Source organism: Rhipicephalus sanguineus, chromosome 11 (assembly GCF_013339695.2).
Source record: "Rhipicephalus sanguineus isolate Rsan-2018 chromosome 11, BIME_Rsan_1.4, whole genome shotgun sequence".
NCBI lineage: Eukaryota > Metazoa > Arthropoda > Arachnida > Ixodida > Ixodidae > Rhipicephalus > Rhipicephalus sanguineus.
The window spans coordinates 124,606,513-124,620,412 of record NC_051186.1 but is presented as its reverse complement, the minus strand read 5'-3'; the positions used below and the strand labels follow the sequence as shown (position 1 = coordinate 124,620,412).

Sequence of the window (13,900 nt, the reverse complement as noted above, 5' to 3'; positions counted from 1 at the left end):
CCACTTTCCAATAGTTCTGAGTGCACCAACAATTAATGAATCTCCTCCACAAGTTCCCAAATGGAACATTGACAAAGCCGATTGGGAAGAGTTTCGTAAAATTGCTTGCTTAAGTTGGACTGATATGTGTGGTTTAAGTACAGATGCAGCAGTAGATTACTTTACAGCTTTTCTCATCGATGCTGCAACTAAGTGCATCCCACAAACAACTGGACTGCCCGGCAAAAGTCGTGTGCCGTGGTGGAACAATGATTGTCGAAATGCACGCAAAAAAAAAAACAAAGCATGGAGGTTGATTCGAGACTCTCCAACAGCCGAAAATCTTGACAATATTAAAAACATAAAGTCTCAAGGCAGGAGAACGCGCCGACAAGCAAGAAAGGAAAGTTGGCAGAGGTTTTTATCGGGCATCAATTCATGTACACAGGAGGCTAAAGTCTGGAATATGGTTGTTAGGGTAGCAGGTCGACAAGCACATTCACTTCCTTTAGTTAACACACAAGGCGACATCTTGGAAGACCAGGCAAACTTCCTAGGCGAACATTTCGAACAGGTGTCCAGCTCGTCGCACTATACTGAAGCTTTCCAGCGATGCAAAACAAGAATAGAAAAACAGAAACTAGATCGCAAGTCCACAAAACACGAAGCGTACAATGAACCTTCTGCATGGCTGAGCTACAAGCATCGCTTATTTGCTGCAATAATTCCGCCCCAGGCTCCGACCGTGTTGTGTATGAAATGTTGAAACACCTGCCATCTGAAACGCAAAAAGCCTTCCTTTCCCTGTATAATGCGGTTTGGTTTTCCGGCGAGATCCCCTCGGCGTGGAAAGAAGCCATCATTATTCCGATTCTAAAACAGGACAAGGACCCATCCTCCGTTGCGAGCTACAGGCCCATCGAACTAACAAGCTGCCTCTGTAAACTCTTTGAAAAGATCATAAACCGCCGACTTATACATTTCCTCGAAGCAAACAAATTACTTGACCCATACCAGTGCGGTTTTCGAGAAGGTAGGTCTACCTCTGACCATCTTGTACGTATCGAGGCAGAAATTCGCGACGCTTTTATCCACAAGCAATTCTTCCTTGCGGTGTTCCTCGATATGGAAAGGGCCTACGACACCACATGGCGCTTTGGAATATTAAGAGACCTGTCCCACTTAGGTGTACGTGGAAGAATGTTAGATATAATAGAAAGTTACTTATCCTATCGAACATTCCGTGTTCGAGTGGGCAATGTCTTCTCCCGAACATTTGTCCAAGAAACAGGAGTGCCGCAAGGTGGCGTGCTGAGTTGTACACTTTTTATTATCAAAATGAAATCTTTGCGTTGGTGCATCCCGCGTAACATGTTTTATTGCATATTTATTTTTATTTATTTATTTGTAAAGTACTGCTAGCCTAAAAAGGCTGTAAGCAGGAGTGGGGATACAAACATAAATGCATGCAAATACATACAAAAGAATACATACATACTACGTAAAGAACAAAAAAAGCGATAGCGGCATACTGCACACTGAGTACCTTTTACAGCAATAGTATCAACACTTACATCGTTAATCACAATACTACATAACTGCACTGTAACCATTATATACGAGATACTACTAACGCATAGTGCACATGACATGAAAGAATATGCGCATTTTGTCGCATGTAAGGTAACCGATACTAAGTTTATGTATCGTCAAAAAAAAAATAACATACAGATAGAAAGACAAGAGCGGACATTGAGAGAATAAATCAGTAGATTCAAATATTTAAACAGTCGACAAATGAGCCTTCAGTGTCAGAGTGAAATCTGCTGTGGTCGTGCGTTCCACGACATCGGCTGGGAGCTGATTCCATTCCCTTACCGCTCGTGGGAAAAATGTGTTCTGAAATACCTCTGTTCGGCAGTTATAGTCCCGTAGTTTTTTTGAATGATGAGAACGTGTGATTCGCTTATTTACAGGTGAATGAAATGGTCCTTTTCTATTCCTATGTTATTGTGAAAAATCTTGTATAGGTACACAAGTCTTTCTGTGTGACGCCGGAATTCCAGGGGTTCCAGTTCAGCCCTTTCCACTAGCATACTTGCCGATGTGCGCCAGCTGTACATGTTAAAAATGAAGCGTACCGATTTTCTTTGGACGCTTTCTAAGTGGGCAATGTTTGTTTTCTTGTGCGGGTCCCATACTACTGATGCGTATTCGATGATTGGTCGGATAAACGTCTTATAAGCTAATAGCTTAATACGAGGGGCGTTCAATAAAGATTTCCCCTGACCCACTTCCTGGGGACGGACAGCAACGAAACTTTGCAGATTTATTAGTGCTTCTCTACATAGGTGACACCCCGGGACACACACTTCTCCCACCTTTTTGTGCAACTGTAAACACCTCGCTTGTAGAAGGCGACAGGTTGTTGCAAAAGCCATGTTGTAACTTCAGAAATGAGAGTCTCATCATCTGGAAAATGCTTGCTCTTCAAATATGACTTCAATGTTGGAACGAGGTGGACGTCCGATGGTGCGAGGTCGGGTGAATAAGGGGAATGCGGTAGAATTTCAAAGCCGCAGGAGCATGCTTCCGTCTGGGTAACATGTGAGTTGTGAACTGGGGTGTTTTCTCACAGAAGGCGGACGCCTTTGGTGAGTATGCCACGTCTCATGTTTTTGGTGGTCTCTCGCAATTTCCGCAGCAGTGAAGCATAGTATGTCCCAGTAATCGTGGCACCCTTTGCTAGGAAATCCATCAAGTCTGCTCCGTGCTGGTCCCAAAAGACTGTGAGCATGACCTTGCCCGCCGAGGGCTGGGTGCGTGCCTTCTTTGGAGGTGGTGAGTCCAAGTGCTTCCATTGCATCGACCGGACATTAGTCTCCGGATCATAGTGATGGACCCAGCATTCACCCTGTGCAATCAGTCTGTTGAAAACGTCCTGCTGGTTTCCATGGCACATGGTCAAAAGAGCCTGGGAGCATTCGACTCGTTCCTGCTTTTAGAAAGGTGTGAGCAGCCGGCGAACCCAGCATTCGGATACCTTACGCATGTGAAGATGGTCCTGAATGATTTTTCCATGGACCCCACAGTAATCTTGACATGTTGGGCTAGGTCTCGAACGCTAACGCGGCGATTTTCCGAAATGACGGCTTCTACTTGCTGGACGGTGTGTTCATCGACAGCATGGTGGGGTCGCCCTGCAATCGGAGCCGCTTCCACGGAAATCAGACCGTATTTGAATTGGCGATGCCAGTTATTCACTACATCATATAATGGGGAATCCTCCCCATAAACCTCTTTTATCTCATCGAACGTCTCTCTTGGAGTGCGGCCTTTCAAGTAGGGGAACTTGACGGCTGCTCTGTATTCCACTGCATCCATTATCACACCTCACACCATTTCAGCACCTCTAAAAGAAAGACCGTTATTAGTTTAGAGTTGCAAATTGGCACGTGACCTACAGTGACTTATGTCATTACACATGTGCAGTTTCAGCATCCTGCAATAAATGGAAATCAGTCAGGGGAAATCTTTATTGAACGCCCCTCGTATCTTGAGGAGCTTGGCGCAATGTTCGACTTAAGTATCCTAGTTTACTTATTGCTTTTTTCTTTATGTAAGACACGTGGTCGTTCCACCGAAGATCAGATGTGAGTATGACACCTAGATATTTAAAAGATTTTACTTCTGACAAGACGTTTCCATTTAAGCAGTAGCTGAGTTGCAGTGGTGAATGCTTTCTAGTTATTCTCATAAGAACTGTCTTTTGGGGGTTAATTTTCATCTGCCAGGTTTCGCACCATTTTCGAACGTGTTGAAGAGCTTCTTTTAGTTGGACGTGGTCGTGAAGGTTGTCAATTCAGTGATAAATTACGCAGTCATCTGCGAATAGTTTAATTTTGATAGACACTGCATTAACTATATCATTTATAAATATTAGGAAAAATAACGGCCCCAACACCGATCCTTGTGGAACGCCCGACCCGACAGCTGCAGGAGTTGAGCAAACATTATCAATTGATACACATTGCTGTCTGTGGTACAAGTAGGCCTCTATCCATGACACTAATGCAGTATTCTTTAGTATTGACCTAACCTTCACTAACAGTTTCGAATGCGAAACGCAGTCAAACGCTTTTTGGAATTCCAAGAATATAATATTAATAATATCTGGTGTTTAACGTCCCAAAACCACGATATGATTTTGAGAGACGCCGTAGTGGAGGGCTCCGGAAATTTCGACCACCTGGGGTTCTTTAACGTGCACCTAAATCTAAGTACACGGGCCTCAAACATTTTCGCCTCCATCGAAAATGCAGCCGCCGCGGCCGGGATTCGATCCCGCGACCTTCGGGTCCGCAGTCGAGTGCCATAACCACAAGACCACCGTGGCGGGGCGGAAGTCCAAGAAAATCACGTTTATTTGGGAGTGAGCATCAATAGCAGCAGCAAAATCATGGACCGTTTCTAGAAGTGCCGTCACTGTTGATTTGCCTTTGCGAAAACCATGTTGCCTATTATCAATTAGATTGTTCTTTTCGAGAAATGACGATAAATTATCAATGTCGATGGCGTTCAAATCGGTTTTAAATCTTGCAATCTTACAATGTGCGAGCGGCAGGTTCAACTTAGTTTGAAAAAGTTAACCAAATGGGCAGACGAGAACGGGTTCAGCCTTAACCCGCAAAAAAACACTTGCGTCTTATTTTCAAGAAGGAGAGGCCTCCATCCCGATCCGGACATTCACCTACACGGCCAGCGGCTACCTCTAAAAACGGAACGCAAATTTTTAGGCATAATTTTAGACATGAAATTGACCTTTGTACCTCACATAAAAAATCTCAAATACAAGTGTCTGAAAGCTATGAATGTCCTCAAGGCTTTGTCGCGAACATCATGGGGCAGTGATACAAATGTCTGATGAATCTGTATAGAAGCCTAATACGCATGCGCCTAGATTATGGGGCGATAATCTATCAATCTGCGACTCCAAGCGCCTTGAAAATGCTCGACCCGTTCCACCACTTGGGCATTCGTCTTTCTACGGGTGCTTTTCGCACCAGCCCCGTAGAAAGCCTCTACGTTGTCTCGAACGAGTGGTCCCTCCACCTGCAGAGATCTTACATGTCCTTTCTATGTTACCTCAATGTGAACGCAGACAAAGAACACCCATCACACCCCACAATTAATGATTTGTCCAGTTCTGCCCTGTTTTACAACCGTCCTTCGGTAAGACAGCCCTACTCACTTCTCGTGAGGAGCCTAGCTGAGAAAACGTGTGTGCCGCTTCTTGAACACTGCTTGATGGCCCCTGCCGCACATCTCCCGCCGTGGCAGTGGCAGCTCATAGAATGGGATGTATCCTTCGTGGAAGTTACAAAACACGCGCCTATAGCACATATCCGTGCATACTTCCTCGAACTACAGCACAAATACAGTTGCCCAGAATTCTTTACCGATGCCTCAAAGCCCAATACTTCTGTGTCTTACGCAGCTGTTGGTCCATCTTTTTCCGATGCCGGCATTCTGCATCCGAATACGAGCATCTTCACAGCAGAATCATACGCCATACTTGCGGCCGTCATACACATAAAACAATTAAAACTCCAAAGCGCAGTAATATACACCGATTCCCTAAGCGTGGTAACAGCCCTCAAAACTCTGAAAAAACACAAAAACCCCGTCCTCGTCTCCCTGTACTCACTCCTATGCACAGTCTGCGCACTCAAACAGCGCGTCGTAGTGTGCTGGGTGCCAGGGCACCGCGAGATCCAAGGCAACGTGTTGGCTGACCAGCTAGCAGCCTCCGCCCATGAAAATGCTGCCGCCAATACACTCCTTTCCGTTCCTCCACTGGACTTAAAACCTTTCAATAAAAACAAGCTCAGGGCTTATTGGCAGAACACATGGGACACACACACACAAAACAAACTACATGTTATCAAGCCGCATCTGGGTGATTGGCCGCCAGTATCAAAATCACGCCACACAGAAGTAATACTTACAAGGCTAAGAACAGGACACACACACAATACACACTCAAACTTTCTATCCGGTGGTGAACCACCCATGTGCGAGAAATGTGGTGAACCACTCACCGTGCCTAACATTTTAATTCAATGTACAGAATTAGACACACTACGAAGAAAACATTTTACATTACCCTGCCGACAACAGTTACCATTACACCCAGCTATGTTCATCGGTAGGGAACCTGTTTTTAAACATCAGTCGCTCTTCGCGTTTTTAAAGGAAGTCCACAGCTTTCACGTTACATACCCAGGCAGTCCGTAGCACGACCTCTGAAAAGAGGTTGGTGCTACGGGAGCTACATTGGAGGAAGCACCTGCCATCCTGTCTTTGGCCTCAAAGGCCCTTAGGAGGTATTCGTGCTCACAACATACGCTCATTGTTTTATCGTCACAACCACTTGTCATTCATTCTATATGCACATGCCTCACGTCATCTCATAATTTTACTACGTATATGTTTTACCCGCCTTTAGCGCGAGGAATTTTAGGCCCCTTTACAGCCACTTAACATAACCATTGTCCACTTTAGCTATCATGTCCTGGCGCTCTTTGGCCATCACATGGCCCTTGCGCCAATAAACAACATACATCATCATCGTGTGTGGTTTTTGACAAGAACATGTAATGTGACTAGCTGCTACGGGCATTGGCAGAAGCTTGTCACGTGACTAGTTTTTACGTGGTTTATAGCAAGAACATGCCACGTGACTAGTTGAACGTGATGTTACATTGATTTTAGTCACGTTACTAGTTCTCACGTGATTTTACGAGGTTTTTCCCGGTGACTACTTTTACGTGATGTTACGTGATTTTTAGTCACATGACTGACGTGAGAACTACTCATGCGACATGAGTAATGATACGTGAATTAACGTGATCTTAGTCACGTCACTAGTTACGGGATATTACGCAATGTTTAGTCACATGAGTGTGTTGACATGATTTTTAATGACGTGACTAGTCATTAGGTGATGTTACTTGATTGTTGTCACGTGACTATATGTTACGTGATTTTTAGTCACGTGACGAGTTGCGCGATGTTACTTTATTTTGTCACGCGAATAGCTGTTAGGAGATTTTAGTCTAGTGACTAGTTACGTGACTTCTAGTGCCGTGACTAGTTCTTACGTGATGTTACGTGTTTTAGTCCCGCGACTAGTTAAGTGATGTTATGTGATTTTTAGAAACGCAACATAATTATTCAATTGCAACCGGACGAACCGCCACACGTGTTGTGAAAGCGAAGCAGAAGTTGAAGAGGACGAAGCAAGCGCGTACTGGTTTATGATGATGATATTTCTTGTTCGCACTACCCGGCGGAATGAAGAGCTTAAAGAGCTTCGCTCCTAAAGGGACTGTGTACGGATAAAAAAAAATTGTTTTGTGATGTCAATGAGAGGCTTGTTTATCACATAGGCGGTAACCAGCACTCTTTTTTCCTATAAAAAAAACAAAATATATTTTTCATTTGGCCTTGAAAGTCGTGAAAATGTAACCGCTAGCGTCACCCAACATCGATGTGGTTCAATCTAATGGTAGGAGCAAAAAAGTCGCGCAGGTAGACTTATTTTGTTGAAAACAAATATGTACAACTTAAAATTGTATTTTATGCACTTTTTGCAGCTTTCCTTTACAGCAGAGAGTAAATTTTTTTTTTTTGCTTTTCATATCACGTGATCAAAGAGGCGCCCAGTGGCGCTGCCGGCGACGCGTTCGCCTGCCTGCCTACGCTGGAGCAACGCGAACCACAGGAGCACGACGTCCGGTGCCACTCATAAGAAAAATACAACTCACAGTTTCGCCGCAAGGGCAAAGAAATGAATGTGCTAGCAAGAAATTGGAATGTCACACGAAGAACGACAAGCAGTTCGAAACTTGCAGCGTGCCGCTGAAGCAAAAAAGACACTCGAACAGAACGCACAGGCATACACAGGACAAGCGCGAACTAAGAACTGCCACAGTTGTTTCATCTTTGTGTTTGAGCAGCGCGATGCAAGTGTCGACTATGCAGAACCCGACTCTCTTAGATCTTTCGTTTTCTTTTAAACTGCGGCGCAAGGAGTGACCCCTCTGCGTTTCCTGCCACGCGGTTGCGTCTGACGCAAGGTGTGCTCGGCGTTCTTTTCTTTCGTTCCATCGCGCGTGTGTACAGAAAGGGACCACTTTTCGTGGGCGTCTCAAAAGCAGTGTTCAAGTTGGAAGAAAATGAAGAAGCTTTGCGTAATAGAGAACACGCTCAAGCTCCTCTGCGATCTGCGTACCGCCAGCCGTAAATGGTGTATATAAATAGCTCGCCGTTATTTCGTCCGCTGAAGCAGGACACGTGGTAGAGTTGTCTAACGCGGCGTGCTGCGTAGCGAGGGGTCGCTGGTTCGAATCTGCTGTTGTGGTGCTTTGGAATTTTTTTCCTGTGGTGAATTTTTATTCGTGACTTTTTATATATATATACATGTATATACATATGCGGGACATGACAGCGACGTAGACGGAAAGAATACGGCGAGAGTGTCCTTTTAATTGCTATCGCAATAAAAAAATACGTCTTGGGCGTAGCGCAGCACGACTGACTTTAGGGAATATAAGAACAATGCCCATGAGTTCTCATGCGTAAAGTGCATACTATTATTCAACGACGTTCTACATTGAAGAAGATTTTGCCTTCAGGTTCCGCTTCACGAAGGCATCCGTGTTGGCTGTCATCTCACACATGCAACACCAAACACCTAAACAAAACACAAATACAGCAGGGACCTTCTGTTCTTCAGTGAAGCACGTCTCATGTTCATTTTAGTTGCACGTTCCGCACGAGTAGAACCACTAAAGTTCGTTTCACAACGCCGCCGTACCAGTGTTGCTGGAACAGACCATGTTTTCCGCTCGTCTGCCGTGGTTTTTCAGGTTGTTTAATCAAAGCTGGAGAGGCTGTAGTAATAATACTTTATTTGACAGTTTGCGTGCTTTAAATGACCACTTAGGTATTTTTTATTAATAACCAAACCTATTGAAGCCTGCAACAACTGCAGGTGGTTTCAGTTTTCGAATTTCACCGACAATACAGTCCTCATCGCGTCCACCAACCAGCGTTGTGGGCGTCGTCACACCAATATACAACCAAACGCAGATTGCAAAATTTTGTTTTAAAGATTTCTACCCAGTTTCTAGAGAAATTGCTGCAAGGCTGGGTATTCCAGACGGTACTCTTTCTATCTCGATAAAAAACAGAAAAGCGATGAAGCACGGAAGACAAAATATGGACACCTTTCAAAATATGGATGCTGCGCCAGTGTATTAAGGACAATATGTACTATGTTTTCGCTGAGTAGTGCAGTTCTTGGAGAATTCGATAGCAAGTAAACCCTGTATGCAGAAGTTCGCCTATTTATTGTGCTTATGCACTTAAATTCAAAGAAGTGACCGCCAGATGATGCCGTTTTTCGAATGCATACAGTGATGGTCAGATGAAACGCGAAAAGTTGCTGTTGAAGCAAGCGACTTCTTTCGTTCTGTTTTGGGCGAGTACGCTTAGAGCCAGCTCAGTGTCGCCTTGCACGCTTTATATGACGTCAAAGCATTTTTTTTCCGTCACATAACTAGCGGTTTGAGATGGTGCTTCCGAGATCATTCGCGAAGCCATTTCTGCTTTGTAATTACTTGTTCGCGTTTCACCTGTCCAGAAATGTACGTGCCGCAGCGTCAGAGAACCACGTTCTTGACATCATCTCCATTTTGAGCAAAAGACACAGCATTGCACACGTTTATACTCGCGAATCGTCGATTTCATCGTTGATCACCATCGTTATGCAAATGCTGATCTATAATAATCCATCTCCTCTACGTAACGTCCTTTTGTTAAAAAAAGTGAAATGCCTCGTCACAGAATTAGTTCATTGTTTATAGTTCATTGATATATGAGAGCTGGTACAATGTCTGTTGTTTGGCAGATATAGCACCGCTTGATGCGGACGCACCCAGGTTGACGCCTGGCGGCACATCTCCATACCAACAACTAACGCCCATGATCGCGTTTTAACCATTGCGGTAGCGGAAGTTGTCAAGATATACCTTGACACCACATATGGTGAATCCCGCCCAAAGATGGCATCAACAATTACATAGTAAAAAGTGACACTCGATACGCACTCCTTCAAAGCGTCGTGAAACGCGAAGCGAAACTCGGCGAGCGTCGTGTCTTCTCTCCAGCCTGGCCTTTAATTCTCACAAGGCAAGCGGGGAACGCGGTGCGACAGCCTGGGGAGCGTCGGAAAGCTATTTCTCGATATGGATGGATGCTATGAGCGAGGCTTCCTCGCTTTTCTCGCTTGGGCTAAAGCCGCCGCCTCGCGGTGTGTTAGAGCGTTGACGAAATTAAACTTCTGTTGGAAACGCGCCCATTGGGACTGTCGTCGAAATGGCGCGTTGCCGGAGGTGGTTGCGAATGCAAAGAAGTTTTTTTTCGAGCCTGGTGACACCGATGTCAACGCCCCGTTATAAAGGGGACGCTCATAGCATCCATCCATCCATCCATCCGTCCATCCATCCATCCATCCATCCATCCATCCATCCATCCATCCATCCATCCATCCATCCATCCATCCATCCGTCCATCCATCCATCCATCCATCCATCCATCCATCCATCCATCCATCCATCCATCCAATCATCCATCCATCCAATCATCCATCCATCCATGAGCACTGTGAGAGGACAGCGTGAAAGATAAAAGGCGCGTACATGAAGCCTCCCTAATGCGTTTGGCGGTAGCTCAGTGAGCTAAACGCCCGCCAGCCATCCTCGCGTTATAGAAGTCGTGGTTTCGACTCCTGTGTTTAGAACTTTTTTATAGTTTTTTTTCTTTGCCATTTGATGGCGTTTATTTTGCTGACGTATTTCCGTGACGGAAATGCGTCGTGAAAGTCTTGATGGACCCCGGAATAAAACACTTTGGTGTTAGAAAAACACGCCGATTACATCGCTATCATTCATGGTCGCTAGGTCTGGTCTATAACGGAAGTCGAATACAGCAGCAGATGGTATTCAAGGCTAAGAGGTGCTTTTAAGCGTGTCAATCGCAATTCCGTGTCAATATGGAACTCCCACATATATTTGTCGAAACGAGCTCGTGCCGGTGTTCTTTTATGTTATGCAGCCATTGTATTAAAAACAGTATTATCTTGTTCCCGCTATGGCCACTGCTCCCTCGTTGCCGACGCAGCAGCATGCAGGAGTGTGAATGCGTCGCAAAACGAAGGCGAAAGCCCACTGGGGGCAAATAAAATTATGTGATGTGCAGCTGCTAGTTGGTGTTTCGCTCCCAAAACAAATGGCGAATGGCCGCTGCTTGGGGCGTGGCCGGGAGATAGTGAATATCGCGGATCAAGATCGCGCGTTCTATCGTGTAGCACGCGCATGTCCTCATTTGTCATCTCCATTTATTCCTTGGCGCATAACACCTTAATATTGCTAAAATTCTGCGAATATGTGTAAGTGCACATTTACCTCAGCAGCTCTTGATATAATAATACACAGGGCGAGCACTGTCTCACACGTGACTTTAACATGGCAGTATATCAAGTTTCAACTACCGTAGGGCGTACGCATAATGGTTAAAACACACTAAGCAAATAGAGCATTTACTTTTACCAAACTGATTTAATTGGTGTAGAAAAGATGTTTTTATGATACGATTTGCTAACAAAAGTGACATAATGATGCAGTTTTGTTTTCATTTCAGTTACAGGTACGTGGTTCGAATTAAGATTAAGAAATTCATCTTTAGAACAAGGACCAGACCAGCATTGCTCAGAAATGTTCAGTTTTCCAGCAGTCAAGGTATATCATATAACTACACACCCGCGTGCCAGTGCATTCTCCTGCATATACCTCAGACAACTGAAGAATAATCCAAACCTACAAGAACAAAAAATCACGAAGAATGCTGTTTGCAGAATCAATTATACTCAAGAACTTCGCCACACCCTGTGTTTACATGCGTCAAGATCATTTCTTTGCCGCTTGCAAAACGTAATCGTCATTTTATTTTTACAGCGAAAGCTGTTATGAGATCATTTCACTGGCCGTTTTTGGCGCCGTAGTTGTCCGCCGCCGCCGCCGCCGGTGTCCGTAACCAGTATCGCTCGAAATAAGAAAAAAAAACGAAATAAGAAACAAATTCCAGGATGGAACGAGGTTCGAACCTGGGTCCTCTGCGTGGGAGCCCAGTATTCAACCTCTGAGCCATGCCGGTGCTTGAAACTGCTTTGCCAAAAATGTCCTATACAGGCTTCATGTCGGCAAGGAACCACATTAGCATATGCAATATAGCGTGGTAGAAGATTAAAATAAGCACCAAGCGTCGCACAACGCGAATTCTGTAACCAGGCGTCACACAATGCGAATTGCGCAACGAGTAGGTTGTTGAATGCTTCCAACCCATTACAAAAGACTCTGCCATAATTCGTCATCGTCAACAGGCACAGCATCAACAAAGTGCGCATAATGCCTTACATGCGTTTAGCAGGTACCAACGCTCTCCGTAGAATGACGAAAAATGGCACAGTGCCTGCTGCCCTACTTCTAAAAAATTACAGTGATTTATAGCGTAGTGGGTCCCTCGCACTTGTATTGGTTACCAAGGAAGCGCATAAGCGCATGATCCATTTCCTCGGGGTCTCAGTAAAATTACAATGATTTAGAGCGTAGTGGGTTCATCGCAAGTGCACTTGTATTGGTTGCCAAGGAAGCCCATAAGCGCATGATCCATTTCCTCGGGGTCTCACTAAAGTTCTTCGCCCCCCCCCGTCTCTCTCCCACATCAGCGAATGTTATACAGCATGACGGGAGAGGGAAATAGCGACCGGGCGTCACCCAATGCAAATTACATAACTGGTGGGCCGTTTAAAGATTCCAACCCATTACAAAGGGCCGAATCATAATTCCACATCGACATCAGTCGTCGCGTCAACAAAGTGCACATAATGCCTTACAGACGTGTAGCTGGTGCCGCGCTTCTCCGCAGAATGACGAATAATGGCTTAGTAGGTGCTTCCCAACTTCACAAAAATTGTGATTTATGGCGTAGTGGGTACCTTTCTAGTGTGCTTGTATTGAAGCCCCAAGAGAGCTTAACGGGCTCTAGAAACGCCGCTCTTCCAGCTTTCGCTGTGACTGTGCTGCGGTTTCAGCGCAGGCCTGGCGTTTTTTGTCCTCCAAGGAACCTCCGACATAGCATACATATACGCTCTTTTCTGGAAGAATGTATTTCTAAGATCGATACATTCCCTCAGGAACCACAGCAGCTGGGGCTGGCATCAATGCAGGAAATAAAATCTACGAACTTAAAAATATAGTTGGCGCCGCAAGTTACTTGCCCACTTTATGTATGTATGTATGTATGTATGTATGTATGTATGTATGTATGTATGTATGTATGTATGTATGTATGTATGTATGTATGTATGTATGTATGTATGTATATGCGTGTATGTATGTGTGTATGTATGTATGTATGTATGTATGTATGTATGTATGTATGTACGTTACGTTAATGAGAACTGGCCAAAGAAAGTATTAGGCGCGAGGCCTACCACTAGAAACGCCGGTGGCGCAGTCGGCATGACGTGCTTGGCAGGATCACGTGCTGCCGTGTGCGCTGCCTTGCGCTTTGAAAAAGAATTTCAAGTTCCACCTACGCTGCGGTGTGTTCAAATGCAGAGGTTTTCTAGCACTTTGAACACAATTGAAACCATTGAAATAGGAGTTGCTGCCTCCGAAGGCGACGAACATGCTGCACTACTGCTCGGTGCCGCAGTGCCGGACGTACGCAACGGAGCCCGGTGTCAGCCTGCACCGGAACCCGTGTGACAAGAAACAACTTGAAGCGTGGGTTG

The 13,900-nt window shown here is 45.0% G+C and overlaps 1 pseudogene; it reads left to right on the top strand.

Annotated features, from left to right (window-relative positions):
- Nucleotides 1-12,130, top strand: part of LOC119373950 (uncharacterized) — a 72,640-nt pseudogene extending 60,510 nt beyond the window's left edge.
- The last annotated feature ends 1,770 nt before the right edge of the window (nt 12,131-13,900 follow it).